Source organism: Pseudophryne corroboree, unplaced genomic scaffold, assembly GCF_028390025.1.
Source record: "Pseudophryne corroboree isolate aPseCor3 unplaced genomic scaffold, aPseCor3.hap2 scaffold_218, whole genome shotgun sequence".
NCBI lineage: Eukaryota > Metazoa > Chordata > Amphibia > Anura > Myobatrachidae > Pseudophryne > Pseudophryne corroboree.
In genome coordinates this window covers 729,732-757,123 of record NW_026968826.1, presented here as the reverse complement: position 1 = coordinate 757,123, position 27,392 = coordinate 729,732, and the positions used below count along the sequence as shown (strand labels likewise).

Below are 27,392 nucleotides of genomic sequence, written 5' to 3'. Positions count from 1 at the left end.
GCTCTGGTAAAAGTCAGATTTCTTTGTTTCAGATCTTCCTCTAGCCTTGTTCTTCTTTTGAGAGTTCCCTTGTGCTGCCTCAGTTGGATCTCCTTCACTTAACAGGGGGGTGCCCGAGCAGCGACCCTCCCCAGCTCTAGCCCAACTCATACTTACCTGCCAGGTGAGATACTATGATCATGAAGGTGCTTCTCCCAGGGCAAGGCTCACCCATTGCACTCTGGGTGTGCTGCCCCTGCGATTTCCCCAAATGTGGGAAACTTGACTGCATAATTTGTGTTTCCCCTGGTCGGCTATCGTATAATTCAGATCTCTTTGTCTCAGATCTCTCTCCAGCCTAGTTTGCTGTCTGTTTCCACTTCTCTTTTCTTCAGCCGCTCCCTTCTATACCCTTGTGCACTATCCTGACTTCTCCTCCCGTCTGCTTACTTTGTGCCTTCCAATGCACAATGCAAACTACAGGTAGTGCTGCAGGGCCCACACCCTTTTACTTGCCTTACAGAGCAGCTCTTGAGCTGTTACAGTGCCCAGCTGCTGCAAGAAATCTGCTTGAAAGCTTCAGGGGATGGGGCATGGCCAACATGAGCCCCACACCAAAGCAGGGTGCAGCAGAAGGCTGCCTAATACTGAAGCACCCCCAAACAACAAACCAAATGCAACAACTAGTGCAAGCATTCCTGGGGGAAGGCCTGCCGCAGATGGATTTGCATATGGTGATGTCATCCAAGCAGTGGGTCAAAGTTGGCTTCAACCCTCATCTGCATATGAAAACAGAAAAGGGGCGTGCAGGGCATGGTGGCCTTTTGCGGCGCTTGACTGACCCCTAGTTTGCATTAAACACCTCCACCCTCCTTCGGTGTGGGGCTGATGTTGGCTATGCCCCAGCCCCTGAAGCATTCAAGCTGATTTCTTGCAGCAGCTGGGCACTGTAACAGCTCCAGAGCTGCTCTGTAAGGCAAGTAAAAGGGTGTGGGCCCTGCAGCACTACCTGTAGTTTGCATTGTGCATTGGAAGGCACAAAGTAAGCAGACGGGAGGAGAAGTCAGGATAGTGCACAAGGGTATAGAAGGGAGCGGCTGAAGAAAAGAGAAGTGGAAACAGACAGCAAACTAGGCTGGAGAGAGACCTGAGACAAAGAGATCTGAATTATACGAGAGCCGACGAGGGGAAACACAAATTATGCAGTCAAGTTTCCCACATTTGGGGAAATCGCAGGAGCAGCACACCCAGAGTACAATGGGTGAGCCTTGCCCTGGGAGAAGCACCTTAATGATCATAGTATCTCACCTGGCAGGTAAGTAGGAGTTGGGCTAGAGCTGGGGAGGGTCGCTGCTCGGGTACCCCCCTGTAAAGTGAAGGAGATCCAACAAAGGCAGCACAAGGGAACTCTCGAAAGAAGAACAAGGCTAGAGGAAAATGTGAGACAAAGAAATCTGACTTTTACTAGAGCTGACCAGAGGAAAGCACAAACACAGTCCCCCACTACCACAAATAATGCAGTTGAGTTTCCCACATTTGGGGAAATCACAGGGGTCAGCATACCCAAAATGCAATGAATGAACCTCACCCTGGGAGAAAAATCTTCATGACCATGGTATCTCCTATGCAAAATAAGTATGATTTGGAATAGGGCTGGGGAGGGCCGCTGCTCATGCACATCTCTGTCAAGTAAAGGAGATTCAACTGAGGCAGCACAAGGGAACTCTCATCTGGGGACAACAACTGCAGGGAGAACATATATTTTCAGATGAACATGGGAGGGCAGAAAGCTGCCTAATACTGAAGCACCCCCAAACAACAAACCAAATGCAACAACTAGTGCAAGCATTCCTGGGGGAAGGCCTGCCGCAGATGGATTTGCATATGGTGATGTCATCCAAGCAGTGGGTCAAAGTTGGCTTCAACCCTCGTCTGCATATGAAAAGAGAAAAGGGGCGTGCAGGGCATGGTGGCCTTTTGCGGCACTTGGCTGACCCCTAGTTTGCATTAAACACCTCCACCCTCCTTTGGTGTGGGGCTCATGTTGGCTATGCCCCAGCCCCTGAAGCATTCAAGCTGATTTCTTGCAGCAGCTGGGCACTGTAACAGCTCCAGAGCTGCTCTGTAAGGCAAGTAAAAGGGTGTGGGCCCTGCAGCACTACCTGTAGTTCGCATTGTGCGTTGGAAGGCACAAAGTAAGCAGACAGGAGGAGAAGTCAGGATAGTGCGCAAGGGCATAGAAGGGAGCGGCTCAAGAAAAGAGAAGTGGAAACAGACAGCAAACTAGGCTGGAGAGAGACCTGAGACAAAGAGATCTGAATTATACGAGAGCCGACCAGGGGAAACACAAATTATGCAGTCAAGTTTCCCACATTTGGGGAAATCGCAGGAGCAGCACACCTAGAGTGCAATGGGTGAGCCTTGCCCTGGGAGAAGCACCTTCATGATCATAGTATCTCACCTGGCAGGTAAGTAGGAGTTGGGCTAGAGCTGGGGAGGATCGCTGCTCGGGTACCCCCCTGTAAACTGAAGGAGATCCAACTGAGGCAGCACAAGGGAACTCTCGAAAGAAGAACAAGGCTAGAGGAAAATCTGAGACAAAGAAATCTGACTTTTACCAGAGCTGACCAGAGGAAAGCACAAACACAGTCCCCCACTACCACAAATAATGCAGTCAAGTTTCCCACATTTGGGGAAATCACAGGGGTCAGCATACCCAAAATGCAATGAATGAACCTCACCCTGGGAGAACAATCTTCATGACCATGGTATCTCCTATGCAAAATAAGTATGATTTGGAATAGGGCTGGGGAGGGCCGCTGCTCATGCACATCTCTGTCAAGTAAAGGAGATTCAACTGAGGCAGCACAAGGGAACTCTCATCTGGGGACAACAACTGCAGGGAGAACACATATTTTCAGATGAACATGGGAGGGCAGAAGGCTGCCTAATACTGAAGCACCCCCAAACAACAAACCAAATGCAACAACTAGTGCAAGCATTCCTGGGGGAAGTTCTGCAGAAGACGGATTTGCATACGGTGATGTCATCCAAGCAGTAGGTCAAAGTTGGCTTCAACCCTCATCTGCATATGAAAAGAGAAAAGGAGCGTGCAGGGCATGGCGGCCTTTTGCGGTGCTTGGATGACCCCTAGTTCGCATTAAACACCTCCACCCTCCTTTGGTGTGGGGCTCATGTTGGCCATGCCCCATCCCCTGAAGCATTCAAGCTGATTTCTTGCAGCAGCTGGGCACTGTAACATCTCCAGAGCTGCTCTGTAAGGCAAGTAAAAGGGTGTGGGCCCTGCAGCACTACCTGTAGTTTGCATTGTGCATTGGAAGGCACAAAGTAAGCAGACGGGAGGAGAAGTCAGGATAGTGCACAAGGGTATAGAAGGGAGCGGCTGAAGAAAAGAGAAGTGGAAACAGACAGCAAACTAGTTTGGAGAGAGACCTGAGACAAAGAGATCTGAATTACACGAGAGCCGACCAGGGGAAACACAAATTATGCAGTCAAGTTTCCCACATTTGGGGAAATCGCAGGGGCAGCACACCCAGAGTGCAATGGGTGAGCCTTGCCCTGGGAGAAGCACCTTCATGATCATAGTATCTCACCTGGCAGGTAAGTAGGAGTTGGGCTAGAGCTGGGGAGGGTCTCTGCTTGGGCACCCCCCTGTCAAGTGAAGGAGATCCAACTGAGGCAGCACAAGGGAACTCTCGAAAGAAGAACGAGGCTAGAGGAAGATCTGAACAAAGAAATCTGACTTTTACCAGAGCTGACCAGAGGAAAACACAAACACAGTCCCCCACTACCACAAATAAAGCAGTCGAGTTTCCCACATTTGGGGAAATCACAGGGGTCAGCATACCCATAATGCAATGAATGAACCTCACCCTGGGAGAATAGTCTTCATGACCATGGTATCTCCTATGCAAAATAAGTATGATTTGGGATAGAGCTGGGGAGGGCCGCTGCTCAGGCACATCTCTGTCAAGTAAAGGAGATTCAACTGAGGCAGCACAAGGGAACTCTCATCTGGGGACAACAACTGCAGGGAGAACACATATTTTCAGATGAACATGGGAGGGCAGAAGGCTGCCTAATACTGAAGCACCCCCAAACAACAAACCAAATGCAACAACTAGTGCAAGCATTCCTGGGGGAAGTTCTGCAGAAGACGGATTTGCATACGGTGATGTCATCCAAGCAGTGGGTCAAAGTTGGCTTCAACCCTCATCTGCATATGAAAAGAGAAAAGGGGCGTGCAGGGCATGGCGGCCTTTTGCGGTGCTTGGATGACCCCTAGTTCGCATTAAACACCTCCACCCTCCTTTGGTGTGGGGCTCATGTTGGCCATGCCCCATCCCCTGAAGCATTCAAGCTGATTTCTTGCAGCAGCTGGGCACTGTAACAGCTCCAGAGCTGCTCTGTAAGGCAAGTAAAAGGGTGTGGGCCCTGCAGCACTACCTGTAGTTTGCATTGTGCATTGGAAGGCACAAAGTAAGCAGACGGGAGGAGAAGTCAGGATAGTGCACAAGGGTATAAAAGGGAGCGGCTGAAGAAAAGAGAAGTGGAAACAGACAGCAAACTAGGCTGGAGAGAGACCTGAGACAAAGAGATCTGAATTATACGAGAGCCGACCAGGGGAAACACAAATTATGCAGTCAAGTTTCCCACATTTGGGGAAATCGCAGGAGCAGCACACCCAGAGTACAATGGGTGAGCCTTGCCCTGGGAGAAGCACCTTCATGATCATAGTATCTCACCTGGCAGGTAAGTAGGAGTTGGGCTAGAGCTGGGGAGGGTCGCTGCTCGGGTACCCCCCTGTAAAGTGAAGGAGATCCAACTGAGGCAGCACAAGGGAACTCTCGAAAAAAGAACAAGGCTAAAGGAAAATCTGAGACAAAGAAATCTGACTTTTACCAGAGCTGACCAGAGGAAAGCACAAACACAGTCTCCCACTACCACAAATAATGCAGTCAAGTTTCCCACATTTGGGGAAATCACAGGGGTCAGCATACCCAAAATGCAATGAATGAACCTCACCCTGGGAGAAAAATCTTCATGACCATGGTATCTCCTATGCAAAATAAGTATGATTTGGAATAGGGCTGGGGAGGGCCGCTGCTCATGCACATCTCTGTCAAGTAAAGGAGATTCAACTGAGGCAGCACAAGGGAACTCTCATCTTGGGTCAACAACTGCAGGGAGAACATATATTTTCAGATGAACATGGGAGGGCAGAAGGCTGCCTAATACTGAAGCACCCCCAAACAACAAACCAAATGCAACAACTAGTGCAAGCATTCCTGGGGGAAGGCCTGCCGCAGATGGATTTGCATATGGTGATGTCATCCAAGCAGTGGGTCAAAGTTGGCTTCAACCCTCGTCTGCATATGAAAAGAGAAAAGGGGCGTGCAGGGCATGGTGGCCTTTTGCGGCGCTTGGCTGACCCCTAGTTTGCATTAAACACCTCCACCCTCCTTTGGTGTGGGGCTCATGTTGGCTATGCCCCAGCCCCTGAAGCATTCAAGCTGATTTCTTGCAGCAGCTGGGCACTGTAACAGCTCCAGAGCTGCTCTGTAAGGCAAGTAAAAGGGTGTGGGCCCTGCAGCACTACCTGTAGTTTGCATTGTGCATTGGAAGGCACAAAGTAAGCAGACGGGAGGAGAAGTCAGGATAGTGCACAAGGGTATAGAAGGGAGCGGCTGAAGAAAAGAGAAGTGGAAACAGACAGCAAACTAGTTTGGAGAGAGACCTGAGACAAAGAGATCTGAATTACACGAGAGCCGACCAGGGGAAACACAAATTATGCAGTCAAGTTTCCCACATTTGGGGAAATCGCAGGGGCAGCACACCCAGAGTGCAATGGGTGAGCCTTGCCCTGGGAGAAGCACCTTCATGATCATAGTATCTCACCTGGCAGGTAAGTAGGAGTTGGGCTAGAGCTGGGGAGGGTCTCTGCTTGGGCACCCCCCTGTCAAGTGAAGGAGATCCAACTGAGGCAGCACAAGGGAACTCTCGAAAGAAGAACAAGGCTAGAGGAAGATCTGAACAAAGAAATCTGACTTTTACCAGAGCTGACCAGAGGAAAACACAAACACAGTCCCCCACTACCACAAATAAAGCAGTCGAGTTTCCCACATTTGGGGAAATCACAGGGGTCAGCATACCCATAATGCAATGAATGAACCTCACCCTGGGAGAATAGTCTTCATGACCATGGTATCTCCTATGCAAAATAAGTATGATTTGGGATAGAGCTGGGGAGGGCCGCTGCTCAGGCACATCTCTGTCAAGTAAAGGAGATTCAACTGAGGCAGCACAAGGGAACTCTCATCTGGGGACAACAACTGCAGGGAGAACACATATTTTCAGATGAACATGGGAGGGCAGAAGGCTGCCTAATACTGAAGCACCCCCAAACAACAAACCAAATGCAACAACTAGTGCAAGCATTCCTGGGGGAAGTTCTGCAGAAGACGGATTTGCATACGGTGATGTCATCCAAGCAGTGGGTCAAAGTTGGCTTCAACCCTCATCTGCATATGAAAAGAGAAAAGGGGCGTGCAGGGCATGGCGGCCTTTTGCGGTGCTTGGATGACCCCTAGTTCGCATTAAACACCTCCACCCTCCTTTGGTGTGGGGCTCATGTTGGCCATGCCCCATCCCCTGAAGCATTCAAGCTGATTTCTTGCAGCAGCTGGGCACTGTAACAGCTCCTGAGCTGCTCTGTAAGGCAAGTAAAAGGGTGTGGGCCCTGCAGCACTACCTGTAGTTTGCATTGTGCATTGGAAGGCACAAAGTAAGCAGACGGGAGGAGAAGTCAGGATAGTGCACAAGGGTATAAAAGGGAGCGGCTGAAGAAAAGAGAAGTGGAAACAGACAGCAAACTAGGCTGGAGAGAGACCTGAGACAAAGAGATCTGAATTATACGAGAGCCGACCAGGGGAAACACAAATTATGCAGTCAAGTTTCCCACATTTGGGGAAATCGCAGGAGCAGCACACCCAGAGTACAATGGGTGAGCCTTGCCCTGGGAGAAGCACCTTCATGATCATAGTATCTCACCTGGCAGGTAAGTAGGAGTTGGGCTAGAGCTGGGGAGGGTCGCTGCTCGGGTACCCCCCTGTAAAGTGAAGGAGATCCAACTGAGGCAGCACAAGGGAACTCTCGAAAAAAGAACAAGGCTAAAGGAAAATCTGAGACAAAGAAATCTGACTTTTACCAGAGCTGACCAGAGGAAAGCACAAACACAGTCTCCCACTACCACAAATAATGCAGTCAAGTTTCCCACATTTGGGGAAATCACAGGGGTCAGCATACCCATAATGCAATGAATGAACCTCACCCTGGGAGAATAGTCTTCATGACCATGGTATCTCCTATGCAAAATAAGTATGATTTGGGATAGAGCTGGGGAGGGCCGCTGCTCAGGCACATCTCTGTCAAGTAAAGGAGATTCAACTGAGGCAGCACAAGGGAACTCTCATCTGGGGACAACAACTGCAGGGAGAACACATATTTTCAGATGAACATGGGAGGGCAGAAGGCTGCCTAATACTGAAGCACCCCCAAACAACAAACCAAATGCAACAACTAGTGCAAGCATTCCTGGGGGAAGTTCTGCAGAAGACGGATTTGCATACGGTGATGTCATCCAAGCAGTGGGTCAAAGTTGGCTTCAACCCTCATCTGCATATGAAAAGAGAAAAGGGGCGTGCAGGGCATGGCGGCCTTTTGCGGTGCTTGGATGACCCCTAGTTCGCATTAAACACCTCCACCCTCCTTTGGTGTGGGGCTCATGTTGGCCATGCCCCATCCCCTGAAGCATTCAAGCTGATTTCTTGCAGCAGCTGGGCACTGTAACAGCTCCTGAGCTGCTCTGTAAGGCAAGTAAAAGGGTGTGGGCCCTGCAGCACTACCTGTAGTTTGCATTGTGCATTGGAAGGCACAAAGTAAGCAGACGGGAGGAGAAGTCAGGATAGTGCACAAGGGTATAAAAGGGAGCGGCTGAAGAAAAGAGAAGTGGAAACAGACAGCAAACTAGGCTGGAGAGAGACCTGAGACAAAGAGATCTGAATTATACGAGAGCCGACCAGGGGAAACACAAATTATGCAGTCAAGTTTCCCACATTTGGGGAAATCGCAGGAGCAGCACACCCAGAGTACAATGGGTGAGCCTTGCCCTGGGAGAAGCACCTTCATGATCATAGTATCTCACCTGGCAGGTAAGTAGGAGTTGGGCTAGAGCTGGGGAGGGTCGCTGCTCGGGTACCCCCCTGTAAAGTGAAGGAGATCCAACTGAGGCAGCACAAGGGAACTCTCGAAAAAAGAACAAGGCTAAAGGAAAATCTGAGACAAAGAAATCTGACTTTTACCAGAGCTGACCAGAGGAAAGCACAAACACAGTCTCCCACTACCACAAATAATGTAGTCAAGTTTCCCACATTTGGGGAAATCACAGGGGTCAGCATACCCAAAATGCAATGAATGAACCTCACCCTGGGAGAAAAATCTTCATGACCATGGTATCTCCTATGCAAAATAAGTATGATTTGGAATAGGGCTGGGGAGGGCCGCTGCTCATGCACATCTCTGTCAAGTAAAGGAGATTCAACTGAGGCAGCACAAGGGAACTCTCATCTTGGGACAACAACTGCAGGGAGAACATATATTTTCAGATGAACATGGGAGGGCAGAAGGCTGCCTAATACTGAAGCACCCCCAAACAACAAACCAAATGCAACAACTAGTGCAAGCATTCCTGGGGGAAGGCCTGCCGCAGATGGATTTGCATATGGTGATGTCATCCAAGCAGTGGGTCAAAGTTGGCTTCAACCCTCGTCTGCATATGAAAAGAGAAAAGGGGCGTGCAGGGCATGGTGGCCTTTTGCGGCGCTTGGCTGACCCCTAGTTTGCATTAAACACCTCCACCCTCCTTTGGTGTGGGGCTCATGTTGGCTATGCCCCAGCCCCTGAAGCATTCAAGCTGATTTCTTGCAGCAGCTGGGCACTGTAACAGCTCCAGAGCTGCTCTGTAAGGCAAGTAAAAGGGTGTGGGCCCTGCAGCACTACCTGTAGTTTGCATTGTGCATTGGAAGGCACAAAGTAAGCAGACGGGAGGAGAAGTCAGGATAGTGCACAAGGGTATAGAAGGGAGCGGCTGAAGAAAAGAGAAGTGGAAACAGACAGCAAACTAGGCTGGAGAGAGACCTGAGACAAAGAGATCTGAATTATACGAGAGCCGACGAGGGGAAACACAAATTATGCAGTCAAGTTTCCCACATTTGGGGAAATCGCAGGAGCAGCACACCCAGAGTGCAATGGTTGAGCCTTGCCCTGGGAGAAGCACCTTCATGATCATAGTATCTCACCTGGCAGGTAAGTAGGAGTTGGGCTAGAGCTGGGGAGGGTCGCTGCTCGGGTTCCCCCCTGTGAAGTGAAGGAGATCCAACTGAGGCAGCACCAGGGAACTCTCGAAAGAAGAACAAGGCTAGAGGAAGATCTGAGACAAAGAAATCTGACTTTTACCAGAGCTGACCAGAGGAAAGCACAAACACAGTCCCCCACTACCACAAATAATGCAGTCGAGTTTCCCACATTTGGGAAAATCACAGGGGTCAGCATACCCAGAATGCAATGAATGAACCTCACCCTGGGAGAACAATCTTCATGACCATGGAATCTCCTATGCAAAATAAGTATGATTTGGGATAGGGCTGGTGAGGGCAGCTGCTCAGGCACATCTCTGTCAAGTAAAGGAGATTCAACTGAGGCAGCACAAGTGAACTCTCATCTGGGGACAACAACTGCAGGGAGACCACATCTTTTCAGATGAACATGGGAGGGCGGAAGGCTGCCTAATACTGAAGCACCATCAAATATCAAACCATATGCAACAACTAGTACAAGCACTCCTGGGGGAAGGTCTGCAGCAGACGGATTTGCATACGGTGATGTTATCCAAGCAGTGGGCCAAAGTTGACTGGAACCCTCATCTGCATATGAAAAGAGAAAAGGGGCATGCAGGGCATGGCGGCCTTTCGCAGTGCTTGGATGACCCCTAGTTCGCATTAAACACCTCCCCCCTCCTTTGGTGTGGGGCTCATGTTGGCCATGCCCCATCCCCTGAAGCATTCAAGCTGATTTCTTGCAGCAGCTGGGCACTGTAACAGCTCCAGAGCTGCTCTGTAAGGCAAGTAAAAGGGTGTGGGCCCTGCAGCACTACCTGTAGTTTGCATTGTGCATTGGAAGGCACAAAGTAAGCAGACGGGAGGAGAAGTCAGGATAGTGCACAAGGGTATAGAAGGGAGCGGCTGAAGAAAAGAGAAGTGGAAACAGACAGCAAACTAGGCTGGAGAGAGACCTGAGACAAATAGATCTGAATTATACGAGAGCCGACCAGGGGAAACACAAATTATGCAGTCAAGTTTCCCACATTTGGGGAAATCGCAGGGGCAGCACACCCAGAGTGCAATGGGTGAGCCTTGCCCTGGGAGAAGCACCTTCATGATCATAGTATCTCACCTGGCAGGTAAGTAGGAGTTGGGCTAGAGCTGGGGAGGGTCGCTGCTCGGGTACCCCCCTGTCAAGTGAAGGAGATCCAACTGAGGCAGCACAATGGAACTCTCGAAAGAAGAACAAGGCTAGAGGAAAATCTGAGACAAAGAAATCTGACTTTTACCAGAGCTGACCAGAGGAAAGCACAAACACAGTCCCCCACTACCACAAATAATGCAGTCAAGTTTCCCACATTTGGGGAAATCACAGGGGTCAGCATACCCAAAATGCAATGAATGAACCTCACCCTGGGAGAACAATCTTCATGACCATGGTATCTCCTATGCAAAATAAGTATGATTTGGAATAGGGCTGGGGAGGGCCGCTGCTCATGCACATCTCTGTCAAGTAAAGGAGATTCAACTGAGGCAGCACAAGGGAACTCTCATCTGGGGACAACAACTGCAGGGAGAACACATATTTTCAGATGAACATGGGAGGGCAGAAGGCTGCCTAATACTGAAGCACCCCCAAACAACAAACCAAATGCAACAACTAGTGCAAGCATTCCTGGGGGAAGTTCTGCAGAAGACGGATTTGCATACGGTGATGTCATCCAAGCAGTGGGTCAAAGTTGGCTTCAACCCTCATCTGCATATGAAAAGAGAAAAGGGGCGTGCAGGGCATGGCGGCCTTTTGCGGTGCTTGGATGACCCCTAGTTCGCATTAAACACCTCCACCCTCCTTTGGTGTGGGGCTCATGTTGGCCATGCCCCATCCCCTGAAGCATTCAAGCTGATTTCTTGCAGCAGCTGGGCACTGTAACAGCTCCAGAGCTGCTCTGTAAGGCAAGTAAAAGGGTGTGGGCCCTGCAGCACTACCTGTAGTTTGCATTGTGCATTGGAAGGCACAAAGTAAGCAGACGGGAGGAGAAGTCAGGATAGTGCACAAGGGTATAGAAGGGAGCGGTTGAAGAAAAGAGAAGTGGAAACAGACAGCAAACTAGGCTGGAGAGAGACCTGAGACAAAGAGATCTGAATTATACGAGAGCCGACCAGGGGAAACACAAATTATGCAGTCAAGTTTCCCACATTTGGGGAAATCGCAGGGGCAGCACACCCAGAGTGCAATGGGTGAGCCTTGCCCTGGGAGAAGCACCTTCATGATCATAGTATCTCACCTGGCAGGTAAGTAGGTGTTGGGCTAGAGCTGGGGAGGGTCGCTGTTCGGGCACCCCCCTGTCAAGTGAAAGAGATCCAACTAAGGCAGCACAAGGGAACTCTCGAAAGAAGAACAAGGCTAGAGGAAGATCTGAGACAAAGAAATCTGACTTTTACCAGAGCTGACCAGAGGAAAGCACAAACACAGTCCCCCACTACCACAAATAATGCAGTCGAGTTTCCCACATTTGGGAAAATCACAGGGGTCAGCATACCCAGAATGCAATGAATGAACCTCACCCTGGGAGAACAATCTTCATGACCATGGTATCTCCTATGCAAAATAAGTATGATTTGGGATAGGGCTGGTGAGGGCCGCTGCTCAGGCACATCTCTGTCAAGTAAAGGAGATTCAACTGAGGCAGCACAAGGGAACTCTCATCTGGGGACAACAACTGCAGGGAGACCACATCTTTTCAGATGAACATGGGAGGGCGGAAGGCTGCCTAATACTGAAGCACCATCAAATATCAAACCATATGCAACAACTAGTACAAGCACTCCTTGGGGAAGGTCTGCAGCAGACGGATTTGCATACGGTGATGTTATCCAAGCAGTGGGCCAAAGTTGACTGGAACCCTCATCTGCATATGAAAAGAGAAAAGGGGCATGCAGGGCATGGCGGCCTTTTGCAGTGCTTGGATGACCCCTAGTTCACATTAAACACCCCCACCCTCCTTTGGTGTGGGGCTCATGTTGGCCATGCCCCATCCCCTGAAGCATTCAAGCTGATTTCTTGCAGCAGCTGGGCACTGTAACAGCTCCAGAGCTGTTCTGTAAGGCAAGTAAAAGGGTGTGGGCCCTGCAGCACCACCTGTTGTTCGCATTGTGCGTTGGAAGGCACAAATTAAGCAGACGGGAGGAGAAGTCAGGATAGTGCGCAAGGGCATACTTTTCTCTTAGTCCGGGGGCAAGGCTTCAAAATGGGGTCTGCAACGGAGGAGACACAGGGGGCGTGGTCACAGCAGCTTTTCTCTACAGCCTGCACCAGCAGGAGCCTACACCATTTTTTATGATCACGCTGAACTGCAGTGCGACTGCAATTACAGCATGGTCAAGAAGGGAGGCGTCATGCTGGGTGGCCATGCCCTGTCACTGTGCAGGAGCCAGCACAGCTCACACACTAGTCCCCGGGTGCAGCCCCCAACCCCCGGGACACCCGGAGCAACAAAATGTAGATTCAGGCCACCAGGCCACGCCCCTACCTATGAAACCATGCCTCCTTTTTACCATTGCGCTGTTTATCTGCGCGCACTGCATTACAATCTCCCTCGCCACCTTTCTGGGTGTCACCAGTGATAGTGACACCTCTGCCATGCTTGTAGCAGCTGGTCCTAAGATCTACGCCTCAAGCCCTGAGTGTTTGCCCTTGTGACTTGTTGATCATCATAGCGAAGCAGATGCTTACAGAAAACTGCAGGGGCTTAGATTGAAAATAAAAAAATTGATGGGTATAAGGTAGAGAGGAGCGGGTTCGGTTCTCCGAGAACCGAATTCCCCACGAACTCCACGTGGTTTACACTGGTCCGAGGCAGGCTCGGTTGTTCCCGCCTGACTCGGAAAACCTGAACAAGGGAAAATGTCATCATCCCGCTGTCGGATTCTTGCGAGATTCGGATTCCATATAAAGAGCTGCGCGTTGCTGCCATTTTTACTCGTGCATTGAAGAGAGAGCGGAGAGGACGTGGCTATGTTCTCTCAGTGGAAATCTCAATATCAGTGCTCAGTATCAGTGGTTACTTATTGCTGCTCAGTAATACTAGTAGTGTGTCTCTCCTGCTCAGTGTCAGTTCTCAGTAGTATCCTCATCAGTGCTCAGTATCACTGCTCATTGTCTTGTGCTGCATTGTGGTGCTCAGCATACTACAGTACATTACTAATAGTCCAGTGCTGCATCTTGCTGCTCAGTGTCAGTTCTAGTATCCTCATCAGTGCTCACTATCACTGCTCATTGCATTGTGGTGTTCTGTATACTACAGTAACATAGTAATATAGTATATATAGAGGAGCGGGTTCGGTTCTCCGAGAACCGAATTCCCGACGAACTCCACGTGGTTTACACTGGTCCGTGGCAGGCTCGGTTGTTCCCGCCTGACTCGGAAAACCTGAACAAGGGAAAATGTCATCATCCCGCTGTCGGATTCTCGCGAGATTCGGATTCCATATAAAGAGCTGCGCGTTGCCGCCATTTTTACTCGTGCATTGAAGAGAGAGCGGAGAGGACGTGGCTATGTTCTCTCAGTGGAAATCTCAATATCAGTGCCCAGTATCAGTGGTTACTTATTGCTGCTCAGTAATACTAGTAGTGTGTCTCTCCTGCTCAGTGTCAGTTCTCAGTAGTATCCTCATCAGTGCTCAGTATCACTGCTCATTGTCTTGTGCTGCATTGTGGTGCTCAGCATACAACAGTACATTACTAATAGTCCAGTGCTGCATCTTGCTGCTCATGTTGGCTATGCCCCAGCCCCTGAAGCATTCAAGCTGATTTCTTGCAGCAGCTGGGCACTGTAACAGCTCCAGAGCTGCTCTGTAAGGCAAGTAAAAGGGTGTTGGCCCTGCAGCACTACCTGTAGTTTGCATTGTGCGTTGGAAGGCACAAAGTAAGCAGACAGGAGAAGTCAGGAGAGTGCACAAGGGCATAGAAGGCAGGGGCTCAAGAAAAGAGAAGTGGAAACAGACAGCAAACTAGGCTGGAGAGAGACCTGAGACAAAGAGATCTGAATTATACGAGTAGCCGACCAGAGGAAACACAAATTATGCAGTCAAGTGTCCCACATTTGGGGAAATCGTAGGAGCAGCACACCCAGAGTGCAATGGGTGAGCCTTGCCCTGGTAGAAGCACCTTCCTGATCATAGTATCTCACTTGGCAGGTAAGTAGGAGTTGGGCTTGAGCTGGGGAGGGTCGCTGCTCGGGCACCCCCCTGTCAAGTGAAGGAGATCCAACTGAGGCAGCACAAGGAAACTCTCAAAAAAAGAACAAGGCTAGAGGAAGATCTGAGACAAAGAAATCTGACTTTTACCAGAGCTGACCAGAGGAAAGCACAAACACAGTCCCCCACTACCACAAATAATGCAGTCGAGTTTCCCACATTTGGGGAAATCACAGGGGTCAGCATACCCAGAATGCAATGAATGAACCTCACCCTGGGAGAACAATCTTCATGACCATGGTATCTCCTATGCAAAATAAGTATGATTTGGGATAGGGCTTGGGAGGGCCGCTGCTCAGGCACATCTCTTTCAAGTAAAGGAGATTCAACTGAGGCAGCACAAGGGTACTCTCATCTGGGGACAACAACTGCAGGGAGAACACATATTTTCAGATGAACATGGGAGAGCTGAAGGCTGCCTAATACTGAAGCACCCCAAACAACAAACCAAATGCAACAACTAGTACAAGCATTCCTGGGGGAAGGTCTGCAGAAGACGGATTTGCATACGGTGATGTCATCCAAGCAGTGGGCCAAAGTTGGCTGGAACCCTCATCTGCATATGAAAAGAGAAAAGGGGTATGCAGGGCATGGCGGCCTTTTGCGGCGCTTGGATGACCCTTAGTTCGCATTAAACACCTCCACCCTCCGTCGGTGTGGGGCTCATGTTGGCTATGCCCCAGCCCCTGAAGCATTCAAGCTGATTTCTTGCAGCAGCTGGGCACTGTAACAGCTCCAGAGCTGCTCTGAAAGGCAAGTAAAAGGGTGTGGGCCCTGCAGCACTACCTGTAGTTTGCATTGTGCGTTGGAAGGCACAAAGTAAGCAGACAGGAGAAGTCAGGAGAGTGCACAAGGGCATAGAAGGCAGCGGCTCAAGAAAAGAGAAGTGGAAACAGACAGCAAACTAGGCTGGAGAGAGACCTGAGACAAAGAGATCTGAATTATATGAGTAGCCGACTAGAGGAAACACAAATTATGCAGTCAAGTGTCCCACATTTGGGGAAATCGTAGGAGCAGCACACCCAGAGTGCAATGGGTGAGCCTTGCCCTGGGAGAAGCACCTTCCTGATCATAGTATCTCACCTGGCAGGTAAGTAGGAGTTGGGCTAGAGATGGGGAGGGTCGCTGCTCGGGCACCCCCCTGTCAAGTGAAGTTCTGCAGAAGACGGATTTGCATACGGTGATGTCATCCAAGCAGTGGGTCAAAGTTGGCTTCAACCCTCATCTGCATATGAAAAGAGAAAAGGGGCGTGCAGGGCATGGCGGCCTTTTGCGGTGCTTGGATGACCCCTAGTTCGCATTAAACACCTCCCACCCTCCTTTGGTGTGGGGCTCATGTTGGCCATGCCCCATCCCCTGAAGATGAACATGGGAGGGCAGAAGGCTGCCTAATACTGAAGCACCCCCAAACAACAAACCAAATGCAACAACTAGTGCAAGCATTCCTGGGGGAAGGCCTGCCGCTGATGGATTTGCATATGGTGATGTCATCCAAGCAGTGGGTCAAAGTTGGCTTCAACCCTCGTCTGCATATGAAAAGAGAAAAGGGGCGTGCAGGGCATGGTGGCCTTTTGCGGCGCTTGGCTGACCCCTAGTTTGCATTAAACACCTCCACCCTCCTTTGGTGTGGGGCTCATGTTGGCTATGCCCCAGCCCCTGAAGCATTCAAGCTGATTTCTTGCAGCAGCTGGGCACTGTAACAGCTCCAGAGCTGCTCTGTAAGGCAAGTAAAAGGGTGTGGGCCCTGCAGCACTACCTGTAGTTTGCATTGTGCATTGGAAGGCACAAAGTAAGCAGACGGGAGGAGAAGTCAGGATAGTGCACAAGGGTATAGAAGGGAGCGGCTGAAGAAAAGAGAAGTGGAAACAGACAGCAAACTAGGCTGGAGAGAGACCTGAGACAAAGAGATCTGAATTATACGAGAGCCGACGAGGGGAAACACAAATTATGCAGTCAAGTTTCCCACATTTGGGGAAATCGCAGGAGCAGCACACCCAGAGTGCAATGGTTGAGCCTTGCCCTGGGAGAAGCACCTTCATGATCATAGTATCTCACCTGGCAGGTAAGTAGGAGTTGGGCTAGAGCTGGGGAGGGTCGCTGCTCGGGTTCCCCCCTGTGAAGTGAAGGAGATCCAACTGAGGCAGCACCAGGGAACTCTCGAAAGAAGAACAAGGCTAGAGGAAGATCTGAGACAAAGAAATCTGACTTTTACCAGAGCTGACCAGAGGAAAGCACAAACACAGTCCCCCACTACCACAAATAATGCAGTCGAGTTTCCCACATTTGGGAAAATCACAGGGGTCAGCATACCCAGAATGCAATGAATGAACCTCACCCTGGGAGAACAATCTTCATGACCATGGTATCTCCTATGCAAAATAAGTATGATTTGGGATAGGGCTGGTGAGGGCAGCTGCTCAGGCACATCTCTGTCAAGTAAAGGAGATTCAACTGAGGCAGCACAAGTGAACTCTCATCTGGGGACAACAACTGCAGGGAGACCACATCTTTTCAGATGAACATGGGAGGGCGGAAGGCTGCCTAATACTGAAGCACCATCAAATATCAAACCATATGCAACAACTAGTACAAGCACTCCTTGGGGAAGGTCTGCAGCAGACGGATTTGCATACGGTGATGTTATCCAAGCAGTGGGCCAAAGTTGACTGGAACCCTCATCTGCATATGAAAAGAGAAAAGGGGCATGCAGGGCATGGCGGCCTTTTGCAGTGCTTGGATGACCCCTAGTTCGCATTAAACACCCCCACCCTCCTTTGGTGTGTGGCTCATGTTGGCCATGCCCCATCCCCTGAAGCATTCAAGCTGATTTCTTGCAGCAGCTGGGCACTGTAACAGCTCCAGAGCTGTTCTGTAAGGCAAGTAAAAGGGTGTGGGCCCTGCAGCACCACCTGTTGTTCGCATTGTGCGTTGGAAGGCACAAATTAAGCAGACGGGAGGAGAAGTCAGGATAGTGCGCAAGGGCATACTTTTCTCTTAGTCCGGGGGCAAGGCTTCAAAATGGGGTCTGCAACGGAGGAGACACAGGGGGCGTGGTCACAGCAGCTTTTCTCTACAGCCTGCACCAGCAGGAGCCTACACCATTTTTTATGATCACGCTGAACTGCAGTGCGACTGCAATTACAGCATGGTCAAGAAGGGAGGCGTCATGCTGGGTGGCCATGCCCTGTCACTGTGCAGGAGCCAGCACAGCTCACACACTAGTCCCCGGGTGCAGCCCCCAACCCCCGGGACACCCGGAGCAACAAAATGTAGATTCAGGCCACCAGGCCACGCCCCTACCTATGAAACCATGCCTCCTTTTTACCATTGCGCTGTTTATCTGCGCGCACTGCATTACAATCTCCCTCGCCACCTTTCTGGGTGTCACCAGTGATAGTGACACCTCTGCCATGCTTGTAGCAGCTGGTCCTAAGATCTACGCCTCAAGCCCTGAGTGTTTGCCCTTGTGACTTGTTGATCATCATAGCGAAGCAGATGCTTACAGAAAACTGCAGGGGCTTAGATTGAAAATAAAAAAATTGATGGGTATAAGGTAGAGAGGAGCGGGTTCGGTTCTCCGAGAACCGAATTCCCCACGAACTCCACGTGGTTTACACTGGTCCGAGGCAGGCTCGGTTGTTCCCGCCTGACTCGGAAAACCTGAACAAGGGAAAATGTCATCATCCCGCTGTCGGATTCTTGCGAGATTCGGATTCCATATAAAGAGCTGCGCGTTGCTGCCATTTTTACTCGTGCATTGAAGAGAGAGCGGAGAGGACGTGGCTATGTTCTCTCAGTGGAAATCTCAATATCAGTGCTCAGTATCAGTGGTTACTTATTGCTGCTCAGTAATACTAGTAGTGTGTCTCTCCTGCTCAGTGTCAGTTCTCAGTAGTATCCTCATCAGTGCTCAGTATCACTGCTCATTGTCTTGTGCTGCATTGTGGTGCTCAGCATACTACAGTACATTACTAATAGTCCAGTGCTGCATCTTGCTGCTCAGTGTCAGTTCTAGTATCCTCATCAGTGCTCACTATCACTGCTCATTGCATTGTGGTGTTCTGTATACTACAGTAACATAGTAATATAGTATATATAGAGGAGCGGGTTCGGTTCTCCGAGAACCGAATTCCCGACGAACTCCACGTGGTTTACACTGGTCCGTGGCAGGCTCGGTTGTTCCCGCCTGACTCGGAAAACCTGAACAAGGGAAAATGTCATCATCCCGCTGTCGGATTCTCGCGAGATTCGGATTCCATATAAAGAGCTGCGCGTTGCCGCCATTTTTACTCGTGCATTGAAGAGAGAGCGGAGAGGACGTGGCTATGTTCTCTCAGTGGAAATCTCAATATCAGTGCCCAGTATCAGTGGTTACTTATTGCTGCTCAGTAATACTAGTAGTGTGTCTCTCCTGCTCAGTGTCAGTTCTCAGTAGTATCCTCATCAGTGCTCAGTATCACTGCTCATTGTCTTGTGCTGCATTGTGGTGCTCAGCATACAACAGTACATTACTAATAGTCCAGTGCTGCATCTTGCTGCTCATGTTGGCTATGCCCCAGCCCCTGAAGCATTCAAGCTGATTTCTTGCAGCAGCTGGGCACTGTAACAGCTCCAGAGCTGCTCTGTAAGGCAAGTAAAAGGGTGTTGGCCCTGCAGCACTACCTGTAGTTTGCATTGTGCGTTGGAAGGCACAAAGTAAGCAGACAGGAGAAGTCAGGAGAGTGCACAAGGGCATAGAAGGCAGGGGCTCAAGAAAAGAGAAGTGGAAACAGACAGCAAACTAGGCTGGAGAGAGACCTGAGACAAAGAGATCTGAATTATACGAGTAGCCGACCAGAGGAAACACAAATTATGCAGTCAAGTGTCCCACATTTGGGGAAATCGTAGGAGCAGCACACCCAGAGTGCAATGGGTGAGCCTTGCCCTGGTAGAAGCACCTTCCTGATCATAGTATCTCACTTGGCAGGTAAGTAGGAGTTGGGCTTGAGCTGGGGAGGGTCGCTGCTCGGGCACCCCCCTGTCAAGTGAAGGAGATCCAACTGAGGCAGCACAAGGAAACTCTCAAAAAAAGAACAAGGCTAGAGGAAGATCTGAGACAAAGAAATCTGACTTTTACCAGAGCTGACCAGAGGAAAGCACAAACACAGTCCCCCACTACCACAAATAATGCAGTCGAGTTTCCCACATTTGGGGAAATCACAGGGGTCAGCATACCCAGAATGCAATGAATGAACCTCACCCTGGGAGAACAATCTTCATGACCATGGTATCTCCTATGCAAAATAAGTATGATTTGGGATAGGGCTGGGGAGGGCCGCTGCTCAGGCACATCTCTTTCAAGTAAAGGAGATTCAACTGAGGCAGCACAAGGGTACTCTCATCTGGGGACAACAACTGCAGGGAGAACACATATTTTCAGATGAACATGGGAGAGCTGAAGGCTGCCTAATACTGAAGCACCCCAAACAACAAACCAAATGCAACAACTAGTACAAGCATTCCTGGGGGAAGGTCTGCAGAAGACGGATTTGCATACGGTGATGTCATCCAAGCAGTGGGCCAAAGTTGGCTGGAACCCTCATCTGCATATGAAAAGAGAAAAGGGGTATGCAGGGCATGGCGGCCTTTTGCGGCGCTTGGATGACCCTTAGTTCGCATTAAACACCTCCACCCTCCGTCGGTGTGGGGCTCATGTTGGCTATGCCCCAGCCCCTGAAGCATTCAAGCTGATTTCTTGCAGCAGCTGGGCACTGTAACAGCTCCAGAGCTGCTCTGAAAGGCAAGTAAAAGGGTGTGGGCCCTGCAGCACTACCTGTAGTTTGCATTGTGCGTTGGAAGGCACAAAGTAAGCAGACAGGAGAAGTCAGGAGAGTGCACAAGGGCATAGAAGGCAGCGGCTCAAGAAAAGAGAAGTGGAAACAGACAGCAAACTAGGCTGGAGAGAGACCTGAGACAAAGAGATCTGAATTATACGAGTAGCCGACTAGAGGAAACACAAATTATGCAGTCAAGTGTCCCACATTTGGGGAAATCGTAGGAGCAGCACACCCAGAGTGCAATGGGTGAGCCTTGCCCTGGGAGAAGCACCTTCCTGATCATAGTATCTCACCTGGCAGGTAAGTAGGAGTTGGGCTAGAGATGGGGAGGGTCGCTGCTCGGGCACCCCCCTGTCAAGTGAAGTTCTGCAGAAGACGGATTTGCATACGGTGATGTCATCCAAGCAGTGGGTCAAAGTTGGCTTCAACCCTCATCTGCATATGAAAAGAGAAAAGGGGCGTGCAGGGCATGGCGGCCTTTTGCGGTGCTTGGATGACCCCTAGTTCGCATTAAACACCTCCACCCTCCTTTGGTGTGGGGCTCATGTTGGCCATGCCCCATCCCCTGAAGATGAACATGGGAGGGCAGAAGGCTGCCTAATACTGAAGCACCCCCAAACAACAAACCAAATGCAACAACTAGTGCAAGCATTCCTGGGGGAAGGCCTGCCGCAGATGGATTTGCATATGGTGATGTCATCCAAGCAGTGGGTCAAAGTTGGCTTCAACCCTCGTCTGCATATGAAAAGAGAAAAGGGGCGTGCAGGGCATGGTGGCCTTTTGCGGTGCTTGGATGACCCCTAGTTCGCATTAAAAACCTCCACCCTCCTTTGGTGTGGGGCTCATGTTGGCCATGCCCCATCCCCTGAAGCATTCAAGCTGATTTCTTGCAGCAGCTGGGCACTGTAACAGCTCCAGAGCTGCTCTGTAAGGCAAGTAAAAGGGTGTGGGCCCTGCAGCACTACCTGTAGTTTGCATTGTGCATTGGAAGGCACAAAGTAAGCAGACGGGAGGAGAAGTCAGGATAGTGCACAAGGGTATAGAAGGGAGCGGTTGAAGAAAAGAGAAGTGGAAACAGACAGCAAACTAGGCTGGAGAGAGACCTGAGACAAAGAGATCTGAATTATACGAGAGCCGACCAGGGGAAACACAAATTATGCAGTCAAGTTTCCCACATTTGGGGAAATCGCAGGGGCAGCACACCCAGAGTGCAATGGGTGAGCCTTGCCCTGGGAGAAGCACCTTCATGATCATAGTATCTCACCTGGCAGGTAAGTAGGAGTTGGGCTAGAGCTGGGGAGGGTCGCTGTTCGGGCACCCCCCTGTCAAGTGAAAGAGATCCAACTGAGGCAGCACAAGGGAACTCTCGAAAGAAGAACAAGGCTAGAGGAAGATCTGAGACAAAGAAATCTGACTTTTACCAGAGCTGACCAGAGGAAAGCACAAACACAGTCCCCCACTACCACAAATAATGCAGTCGAGTTTCCCACATTTGGGAAAATCACAGGGGTCAGCATACCCAGAATGCAATGAATGAACCTCACCCTGGGAGAACAATCTTCATGACCATGGTATCTCCTATGCAAAATAAGTATGATTTGGGATAGGGCTGGTGAGGGCAGCTGCTCAGGCACATCTCTGTCAAGTAAAGGAGATTCAACTGAGGCAGCACAAGTGAACTCTCATCTGGGGACAACAACTGCAGGGAGACCACATCTTTTCAGATGAACATGGGAGGGCGGAAGGCTGCCTAATACTGAAGCACCATCAAATATCAAACCATATGCAACAACTAGTACAAGCACTCCTGGGGGAAGGTCTGCAGCAGACGGATTTGCATACGGTGATGTTATCCAAGCAGTGGGCCAAAGTTGACTGGAACCCTCATCTGCATATGAAAAGAGAAAAGGGGCATGCAGGGCATGGCGGCCTTTTGCAGTGCTTGGATGACCCCTAGTTCGCATTAAACACCTCCCCCCTCCTTTGGTGTGGGGCTCATGTTGGCCATGCCCCATCCCCTGAAGAATTCAAGCTGATTTCTTGCAGCAGCTGGGCACTGTAACAGCTCCAGAGCTGCTCTGTAAGGCAAGTAAAAGGGTGTGGGCCCTGCAGCACTACCTGTAGTTTGCATTGTGCATTGGAAGGCACAAAGTAAGCAGACGGGAGGAGAAGTCAGGATAGTGCACAAGGGTATAGAAGGGAGCGGCTGAAGAAAAGAGAAGTGGAAACAGACAGCAAACTAGGCTGGAGAGAGACCTGAGACAAATAGATCTGAATTATACGAGAGCCGACCAGGGGAAACACAAATTATGCAGTCAAGTTTCCCACATTTGGGGAAATCGCAGGGGCAGCACACCCAGAGTGCAATGGGTGAGCCTTGCCCTGGGAGAAGCACCTTCATGATCATAGTATCTCACCTGGCAGGTAAGTAGGAGTTGGGCTAGAGCTGGGGAGGGTCGCTGCTCGGGTACCCCCCTGTCAAGTGAAGGAGATCCAACTGAGGCAGCACAATGGAACTCTCGAAAGAAGAACAAGGCTAGAGGAAAATCTGAGACAAAGAAATCTGACTTTTACCAGAGCTGACCAGAGGAAAGCACAAACACAGTCCCCCACTACCACAAATAATGCAGTCAAGTTTCCCACATTTGGGGAAATCACAGGGGTCAGCATACCCAAAATGCAATGAATGAACCTCACCCTGGGAGAACAATCTTCATGACCATGGTATCTCCTATGCAAAATAAGTATGATTTGGAATAGGGCTGGGGAGGGCCGCTGCTCATGCACATCTCTGTCAAGTAAAGGAGATTCAACTGAGGCAGCACAAGGGAACTCTCATCTGGGGACAACAACTGCAGGGAGAACACATATTTTCAGATGAACATGGGAGGGCAGAAGGCTGCCTAATACTGAAGCACCCCCAAACAACAAACCAAATGCAACAACTAGTGCAAGCATTCCTGGGGGAAGTTCTGCAGAAGACGGATTTGCATACGGTGATGTCATCCAAGCAGTGGGTCAAAGTTGGCTTCAACCCTCATCTGCATATGAAAAGAGAAAAGGGGCGTGCAGGGCATGGCGGCCTTTTGTGGTGCTTGGATGACCCCTAGTTCGCATTAAACACCTCCACCCTCCTTTGGTGTGGGGCTCATGTTGGCCATGCCCCATCCCCTGAAGCATTCAAGCTGATTTCTTGCAGCAGCTGGGCACTGTAACAGCTCCAGAGCTGCTCTGTAAGGCAAGTAAAAGGGTGTGGGCCCTGCAGCACTACCTGTAGTTTGCATTGTGCATTGGAAGGCACAAAGTAAGCAGACGGGAGGAGAAGTCAGGATAGTGCACAAGGGTATAGAAGGGAGCGGTTGAAGAAAAGAGAAGTGGAAACAGACAGCAAACTAGGCTGGAGAGAGACCTGAGACAAAGAGATCTGAATTATACGAGAGCCGACCAGGGGAAACACAAATTATGCAGTCAAGTTTCCCACATTTGGGGAAATCGCAGGGGCAGCACACCCAGAGTGCAATGGGTGAGCCTTGCCCTGGGAGAAGCACCTTCATGATCATAGTATCTCACCAGGCAGGTAAGTAGGAGTTGGGCTAGAGCTGGGGAGGGTCGCTGTTCGGGCACCCCCCTGTCAAGTGAAAGAGATCCAACTGAGGCAGCACAAGGGAACTCTCGAAAGAAGAACAAGGCTAGAGGAAGATCTGAGACAAAGAAATCTGACTTTTACCAGAGCTGACCAGAGGAAAGCACAAACACAGTCCCCCACTACCACAAATAATGCAGTCGAGTTTCCCACATTTGGGAAAATCACAGGGGTCAGCATACCCAGAATGCAATGAATGAACCTCACCCTAGGAGAACAATCTTCATGACCATGGTATCTCCTATGCAAAATAAGTATGATTTGGGATAGGGCTGGTGAGGGCCGCTGCTCAGGCACATCTCTGTCAAGTAAAGGAGATTCAACTGAGGCAGCACAAGGGAACTCTCATCTGGGGACAACAACTGCAGGGAGACCACATCTTTTCAGATGAACATGGGAGGGCGGAAGGCTGCCTAATACTGAAGCACCATCAAATATCAAACCATATGCAACAACTAGTACAAGCACTCCTGGGGGAAGGTCTGCAGCAGACGGATTTGCATACGGTGATGTTATCCAAGCAGTGGGCCAAAGTTGACTGGAACCCTCATCTGCATATGAAAAGAGAAAAGGGGCATGCAGGGCATGGCGGCCTTTTGCAGTGCTTGGATGACCCCTAGTTCGCATTAAACACCTCCCCCCTCCTTTGGTGTGGGGCTCATGTTGGCCATGCCCCATCCCCTGAAGAATTCAAGCTGATTTCTTGCAGCAGCTGGGCACTGTAACAGCTCCAGAGCTGCTCTGTAAGGCAAGTAAAAGGGTGTGGGCCCTGCAGCACTACCTGTAGTTTGCATTGTGCATTGGAAGGCACAAAGTAAGCAGACGGGAGGAGAAGTCAGGATAGTGCACAAGGGTATAGAAGGGAGCGGCTGAAGAAAAGAGAAGTGGAAACAGACAGCAAACTAGGCTGGAGAGAGACCTGAGACAAATAGATCTGAATTATACGAGAGCCGACCAGGGGAAACACAAATTATGCAGTCAAGTTTCCCACATTTGGGGAAATCGCAGGGGCAGCACACCCAGAGTGCAATGGGTGAGCCTTGCCCTGGGAGAAGCACCTTCATGATCATAGTATCTCACCTGGCAGGTAAGTAGGAGTTGGGCTAGAGCTGGGGAGGGTCGCTGCTCGGGTACCCCCCTGTCAAGTGAAGGAGATCCAACTGAGGCAGCACAATGGAACTCTCGAAAGAAGAACAAGGCTAGAGGAAAATCTGAGACAAAGAAATCTGACTTTTACCAGAGCTGACCAGAGGAAAGCACAAACACAGTCCCCCACTACCACAAATAATGCAGTCAAGTTTCCCACATTTGGGGAAATCACAGGGGTCAGCATACCCAAAATGCAATGAATGAACCTCACCCTGGGAGAACAATCTTCATGACCATGGTATCTCCTATGCAAAATAAGTATGATTTGGAATAGGGCTGGGGAGGGCCGCTGCTCATGCACATCTCTGTCAAGTAAAGGAGATTCAACTGAGGCAGCACAAGGGAACTCTCATCTGGGGACAACAACTGCAGGGAGAACACATATTTTCAGATGAACATGGGAGGGCAGAAGGCTGCCTAATACTGAAGCACCCCCAAACAACAAACCAAATGCAACAACTAGTGCAAGCATTCCTGGGGGAAGTTCTGCAGAAGACGGATTTGCATACGGTGATGTCATCCAAGCAGTGGGTCAAAGTTGGCTTCAACCCTCATCTGCATATGAAAAGAGAAAAGGGGCGTGCAGGGCATGGCGGCCTTTTGTGGTGCTTGGATGACCCCTAGTTCGCATTAAACACCTCCACCCTCCTTTGGTGTGGGGCTCATGTTGGCCATGCCCCATCCCCTGAAGCATTCAAGCTGATTTCTTGCAGCAGCTGGGCACTGTAACAGCTCCAGAGCTGCTCTGTAAGGCAAGTAAAAGGGTGTGGGCCCTGCAGCACTACCTGTAGTTTGCATTGTGCATTGGAAGGCACAAAGTAAGCAGACGGGAGGAGAAGTCAGGATAGTGCACAAGGGTATAGAAGGGAGCGGTTGAAGAAAAGAGAAGTGGAAACAGACAGCAAACTAGGCTGGAGAGAGACCTGAGACAAAGAGATCTGAATTATACGAGAGCCGACCAGGGGAAACACAAATTATGCAGTCAAGTTTCCCACATTTGGGGAAATCGCAGGGGCAGCACACCCAGAGTGCAATGGGTGAGCCTTGCCCTGGGAGAAGCACCTTCATGATCATAGTATCTCACCAGGCAGGTAAGTAGGAGTTGGGCTAGAGCTGGGGAGGGTCGCTGTTCGGGCACCCCCCTGTCAAGTGAAAGAGATCCAACTGAGGCAGCACAAGGGAACTCTCGAAAGAAGAACAAGGCTAGAGGAAGATCTGAGACAAAGAAATCTGACTTTTACCAGAGCTGACCAGAGGAAAGCACAAACACAGTCCCCCACTACCACAAATAATGCAGTCGAGTTTCCCACATTTGGGAAAATCACAGGGGTCAGCATACCCAGAATGCAATGAATGAACCTCACCCTAGGAGAACAATCTTCATGACCATGGTATCTCCTATGCAAAATAAGTATGATTTGGGATAGGGCTGGTGAGGGCCGCTGCTCAGGCACATCTCTGTCAAGTAAAGGAGATTCAACTGAGGCAGCACAAGGGAACTCTCATCTGGGGACAACAACTGCAGGGAGACCACATCTTTTCAGATGAACATGGGAGGGCGGAAGGCTGCCTAATACTGAAGCACCATCAAATATCAAACCATATGCAACAACTAGTACAAGCACTCCTTGGGGAAGGTCTGCAGCAGACGGATTTGCATACGGTGATGTTATCCAAGCAGTGGGCCAAAGTTGACTGGAACCCTCATCTGCATATGAAAAGAGAAAAGGGGCATGCAGGGCATGGCGGCCTTTTGCAGTGCTTGGATGACCCCTAGTTCGCATTAAACACCCCCACCCTCCTTTGGTGTGGGGCTCATGTTGGCCATGCCCCATCCCCTGAAGCATTCAAGCTGATTTCTTGCAGCAGCTGGGCACTGTAACAGCTCCAGAGCTGTTCTGTAAGGCAAGTAAAAGGGTGTGGGCCCTGCAGCACCACCTGTTGTTCGCATTGTGCGTTGGAAGGCACAAATTAAGCAGACGGGAGGAGAAGTCAGGATAGTGCGCAAGGGCATACTTTTCTCTTAGTCCGGGGGCAAGGCTTCAAAATGGGGTCTGCAACGGAGGAGACACAGGGGGCGTGGTCACAGCAGCTTTTCTCTACAGCCTGCACCAGCAGGAGCCTACACCATTTTTTATGATCACGCTGAAC

At 50.2% G+C, this 27,392-nt stretch overlaps 35 non-coding genes and 4 pseudogenes across 35 annotated transcripts; 1 reads left to right on the top strand and 38 right to left on the bottom strand.

Moving 5' to 3' along the window:
• The first annotated feature begins 148 nt into the window (after positions 1 to 148).
• Positions 149 to 311, top strand: LOC135007193 (U1 spliceosomal RNA). Its single transcript, XR_010207245.1, has one exon. It is a non-coding gene; the product is annotated as a U1 spliceosomal RNA (small nuclear RNA).
• Positions 312 to 1,166: 855 nt separating this feature from the next.
• Positions 1,167 to 1,302, bottom strand: LOC135007407 (U1 spliceosomal RNA; annotated as a pseudogene).
• A 152-nt stretch (positions 1,303 to 1,454) lies between these two features.
• On the bottom strand, positions 1,455 to 1,618 carry LOC135006970 (U1 spliceosomal RNA). The gene has a single exon (XR_010207032.1). It is a non-coding gene; the product is annotated as a U1 spliceosomal RNA (small nuclear RNA).
• A 674-nt stretch (positions 1,619 to 2,292) lies between these two features.
• Positions 2,293 to 2,455, bottom strand: LOC135007421 (U1 spliceosomal RNA). The gene has a single exon (XR_010207424.1). It is a non-coding gene; the product is annotated as a U1 spliceosomal RNA (small nuclear RNA).
• Positions 2,456 to 2,607: 152 nt separating this feature from the next.
• Positions 2,608 to 2,771, bottom strand: LOC135007030 (U1 spliceosomal RNA). Its single transcript, XR_010207087.1, has one exon. It is a non-coding gene; the product is annotated as a U1 spliceosomal RNA (small nuclear RNA).
• A 674-nt stretch (positions 2,772 to 3,445) lies between these two features.
• On the bottom strand, positions 3,446 to 3,608 carry LOC135007186 (U1 spliceosomal RNA). Its single transcript, XR_010207238.1, has one exon. It is a non-coding gene; the product is annotated as a U1 spliceosomal RNA (small nuclear RNA).
• A 151-nt stretch (positions 3,609 to 3,759) lies between these two features.
• LOC135007162 (U1 spliceosomal RNA) lies at positions 3,760 to 3,923 on the bottom strand. Its single transcript, XR_010207214.1, has one exon. It is a non-coding gene; the product is annotated as a U1 spliceosomal RNA (small nuclear RNA).
• A 674-nt stretch (positions 3,924 to 4,597) lies between these two features.
• Positions 4,598 to 4,760, bottom strand: LOC135007300 (U1 spliceosomal RNA). Its single transcript, XR_010207344.1, has one exon. It is a non-coding gene; the product is annotated as a U1 spliceosomal RNA (small nuclear RNA).
• A 152-nt stretch (positions 4,761 to 4,912) lies between these two features.
• Positions 4,913 to 5,076, bottom strand: LOC135007147 (U1 spliceosomal RNA). Its single transcript, XR_010207200.1, has one exon. It is a non-coding gene; the product is annotated as a U1 spliceosomal RNA (small nuclear RNA).
• A 674-nt stretch (positions 5,077 to 5,750) lies between these two features.
• On the bottom strand, positions 5,751 to 5,913 carry LOC135007185 (U1 spliceosomal RNA). The gene has a single exon (XR_010207237.1). It is a non-coding gene; the product is annotated as a U1 spliceosomal RNA (small nuclear RNA).
• Positions 5,914 to 6,064: 151 nt separating this feature from the next.
• LOC135007161 (U1 spliceosomal RNA) lies at positions 6,065 to 6,228 on the bottom strand. Its single transcript, XR_010207213.1, has one exon. It is a non-coding gene; the product is annotated as a U1 spliceosomal RNA (small nuclear RNA).
• Positions 6,229 to 6,902: 674 nt separating this feature from the next.
• LOC135007299 (U1 spliceosomal RNA) lies at positions 6,903 to 7,065 on the bottom strand. Its single transcript, XR_010207343.1, has one exon. It is a non-coding gene; the product is annotated as a U1 spliceosomal RNA (small nuclear RNA).
• A 152-nt stretch (positions 7,066 to 7,217) lies between these two features.
• Positions 7,218 to 7,381, bottom strand: LOC135007174 (U1 spliceosomal RNA). The gene has a single exon (XR_010207226.1). It is a non-coding gene; the product is annotated as a U1 spliceosomal RNA (small nuclear RNA).
• Positions 7,382 to 8,055: 674 nt separating this feature from the next.
• Positions 8,056 to 8,218, bottom strand: LOC135007298 (U1 spliceosomal RNA). Its single transcript, XR_010207342.1, has one exon. It is a non-coding gene; the product is annotated as a U1 spliceosomal RNA (small nuclear RNA).
• A 152-nt stretch (positions 8,219 to 8,370) lies between these two features.
• LOC135007176 (U1 spliceosomal RNA) lies at positions 8,371 to 8,534 on the bottom strand. The gene has a single exon (XR_010207228.1). It is a non-coding gene; the product is annotated as a U1 spliceosomal RNA (small nuclear RNA).
• Positions 8,535 to 9,235: 701 nt separating this feature from the next.
• LOC135007389 (U1 spliceosomal RNA) lies at positions 9,236 to 9,371 on the bottom strand (annotated as a pseudogene).
• Positions 9,372 to 9,523: 152 nt separating this feature from the next.
• On the bottom strand, positions 9,524 to 9,687 carry LOC135007044 (U1 spliceosomal RNA). The gene has a single exon (XR_010207101.1). It is a non-coding gene; the product is annotated as a U1 spliceosomal RNA (small nuclear RNA).
• Positions 9,688 to 10,361: 674 nt separating this feature from the next.
• Positions 10,362 to 10,524, bottom strand: LOC135007247 (U1 spliceosomal RNA). The gene has a single exon (XR_010207298.1). It is a non-coding gene; the product is annotated as a U1 spliceosomal RNA (small nuclear RNA).
• Positions 10,525 to 10,676: 152 nt separating this feature from the next.
• Positions 10,677 to 10,840, bottom strand: LOC135007029 (U1 spliceosomal RNA). The gene has a single exon (XR_010207086.1). It is a non-coding gene; the product is annotated as a U1 spliceosomal RNA (small nuclear RNA).
• A 674-nt stretch (positions 10,841 to 11,514) lies between these two features.
• Positions 11,515 to 11,677, bottom strand: LOC135007224 (U1 spliceosomal RNA). Its single transcript, XR_010207275.1, has one exon. It is a non-coding gene; the product is annotated as a U1 spliceosomal RNA (small nuclear RNA).
• A 152-nt stretch (positions 11,678 to 11,829) lies between these two features.
• On the bottom strand, positions 11,830 to 11,993 carry LOC135006895 (U1 spliceosomal RNA). Its single transcript, XR_010206960.1, has one exon. It is a non-coding gene; the product is annotated as a U1 spliceosomal RNA (small nuclear RNA).
• Positions 11,994 to 14,417: 2,424 nt separating this feature from the next.
• Positions 14,418 to 14,581, bottom strand: LOC135007457 (U1 spliceosomal RNA). The gene has a single exon (XR_010207445.1). It is a non-coding gene; the product is annotated as a U1 spliceosomal RNA (small nuclear RNA).
• Positions 14,582 to 14,733: 152 nt separating this feature from the next.
• Positions 14,734 to 14,897, bottom strand: LOC135007216 (U1 spliceosomal RNA). Its single transcript, XR_010207268.1, has one exon. It is a non-coding gene; the product is annotated as a U1 spliceosomal RNA (small nuclear RNA).
• Positions 14,898 to 15,579: 682 nt separating this feature from the next.
• Positions 15,580 to 15,731, bottom strand: LOC135007396 (U1 spliceosomal RNA; annotated as a pseudogene).
• Positions 15,732 to 16,567: 836 nt separating this feature from the next.
• On the bottom strand, positions 16,568 to 16,703 carry LOC135007387 (U1 spliceosomal RNA; annotated as a pseudogene).
• Positions 16,704 to 16,855: 152 nt separating this feature from the next.
• Positions 16,856 to 17,019, bottom strand: LOC135006883 (U1 spliceosomal RNA). The gene has a single exon (XR_010206949.1). It is a non-coding gene; the product is annotated as a U1 spliceosomal RNA (small nuclear RNA).
• Positions 17,020 to 19,443: 2,424 nt separating this feature from the next.
• Positions 19,444 to 19,607, bottom strand: LOC135007456 (U1 spliceosomal RNA). Its single transcript, XR_010207444.1, has one exon. It is a non-coding gene; the product is annotated as a U1 spliceosomal RNA (small nuclear RNA).
• Positions 19,608 to 19,759: 152 nt separating this feature from the next.
• On the bottom strand, positions 19,760 to 19,923 carry LOC135007205 (U1 spliceosomal RNA). The gene has a single exon (XR_010207257.1). It is a non-coding gene; the product is annotated as a U1 spliceosomal RNA (small nuclear RNA).
• Positions 19,924 to 20,593: 670 nt separating this feature from the next.
• On the bottom strand, positions 20,594 to 20,757 carry LOC135007368 (U1 spliceosomal RNA). The gene has a single exon (XR_010207403.1). It is a non-coding gene; the product is annotated as a U1 spliceosomal RNA (small nuclear RNA).
• An 808-nt stretch (positions 20,758 to 21,565) lies between these two features.
• On the bottom strand, positions 21,566 to 21,728 carry LOC135007223 (U1 spliceosomal RNA). The gene has a single exon (XR_010207274.1). It is a non-coding gene; the product is annotated as a U1 spliceosomal RNA (small nuclear RNA).
• A 152-nt stretch (positions 21,729 to 21,880) lies between these two features.
• On the bottom strand, positions 21,881 to 22,044 carry LOC135006871 (U1 spliceosomal RNA). The gene has a single exon (XR_010206940.1). It is a non-coding gene; the product is annotated as a U1 spliceosomal RNA (small nuclear RNA).
• A 674-nt stretch (positions 22,045 to 22,718) lies between these two features.
• On the bottom strand, positions 22,719 to 22,881 carry LOC135007246 (U1 spliceosomal RNA). Its single transcript, XR_010207297.1, has one exon. It is a non-coding gene; the product is annotated as a U1 spliceosomal RNA (small nuclear RNA).
• Positions 22,882 to 23,033: 152 nt separating this feature from the next.
• On the bottom strand, positions 23,034 to 23,197 carry LOC135007027 (U1 spliceosomal RNA). Its single transcript, XR_010207085.1, has one exon. It is a non-coding gene; the product is annotated as a U1 spliceosomal RNA (small nuclear RNA).
• A 674-nt stretch (positions 23,198 to 23,871) lies between these two features.
• LOC135007318 (U1 spliceosomal RNA) lies at positions 23,872 to 24,034 on the bottom strand. The gene has a single exon (XR_010207361.1). It is a non-coding gene; the product is annotated as a U1 spliceosomal RNA (small nuclear RNA).
• Positions 24,035 to 24,186: 152 nt separating this feature from the next.
• LOC135007054 (U1 spliceosomal RNA) lies at positions 24,187 to 24,350 on the bottom strand. The gene has a single exon (XR_010207111.1). It is a non-coding gene; the product is annotated as a U1 spliceosomal RNA (small nuclear RNA).
• Positions 24,351 to 25,024: 674 nt separating this feature from the next.
• LOC135007245 (U1 spliceosomal RNA) lies at positions 25,025 to 25,187 on the bottom strand. Its single transcript, XR_010207296.1, has one exon. It is a non-coding gene; the product is annotated as a U1 spliceosomal RNA (small nuclear RNA).
• Positions 25,188 to 25,339: 152 nt separating this feature from the next.
• On the bottom strand, positions 25,340 to 25,503 carry LOC135007026 (U1 spliceosomal RNA). Its single transcript, XR_010207084.1, has one exon. It is a non-coding gene; the product is annotated as a U1 spliceosomal RNA (small nuclear RNA).
• Positions 25,504 to 26,177: 674 nt separating this feature from the next.
• On the bottom strand, positions 26,178 to 26,340 carry LOC135007317 (U1 spliceosomal RNA). The gene has a single exon (XR_010207360.1). It is a non-coding gene; the product is annotated as a U1 spliceosomal RNA (small nuclear RNA).
• A 152-nt stretch (positions 26,341 to 26,492) lies between these two features.
• LOC135007043 (U1 spliceosomal RNA) lies at positions 26,493 to 26,656 on the bottom strand. The gene has a single exon (XR_010207100.1). It is a non-coding gene; the product is annotated as a U1 spliceosomal RNA (small nuclear RNA).
• Between the last annotated feature and the right edge of the window lie 736 nt (positions 26,657 to 27,392).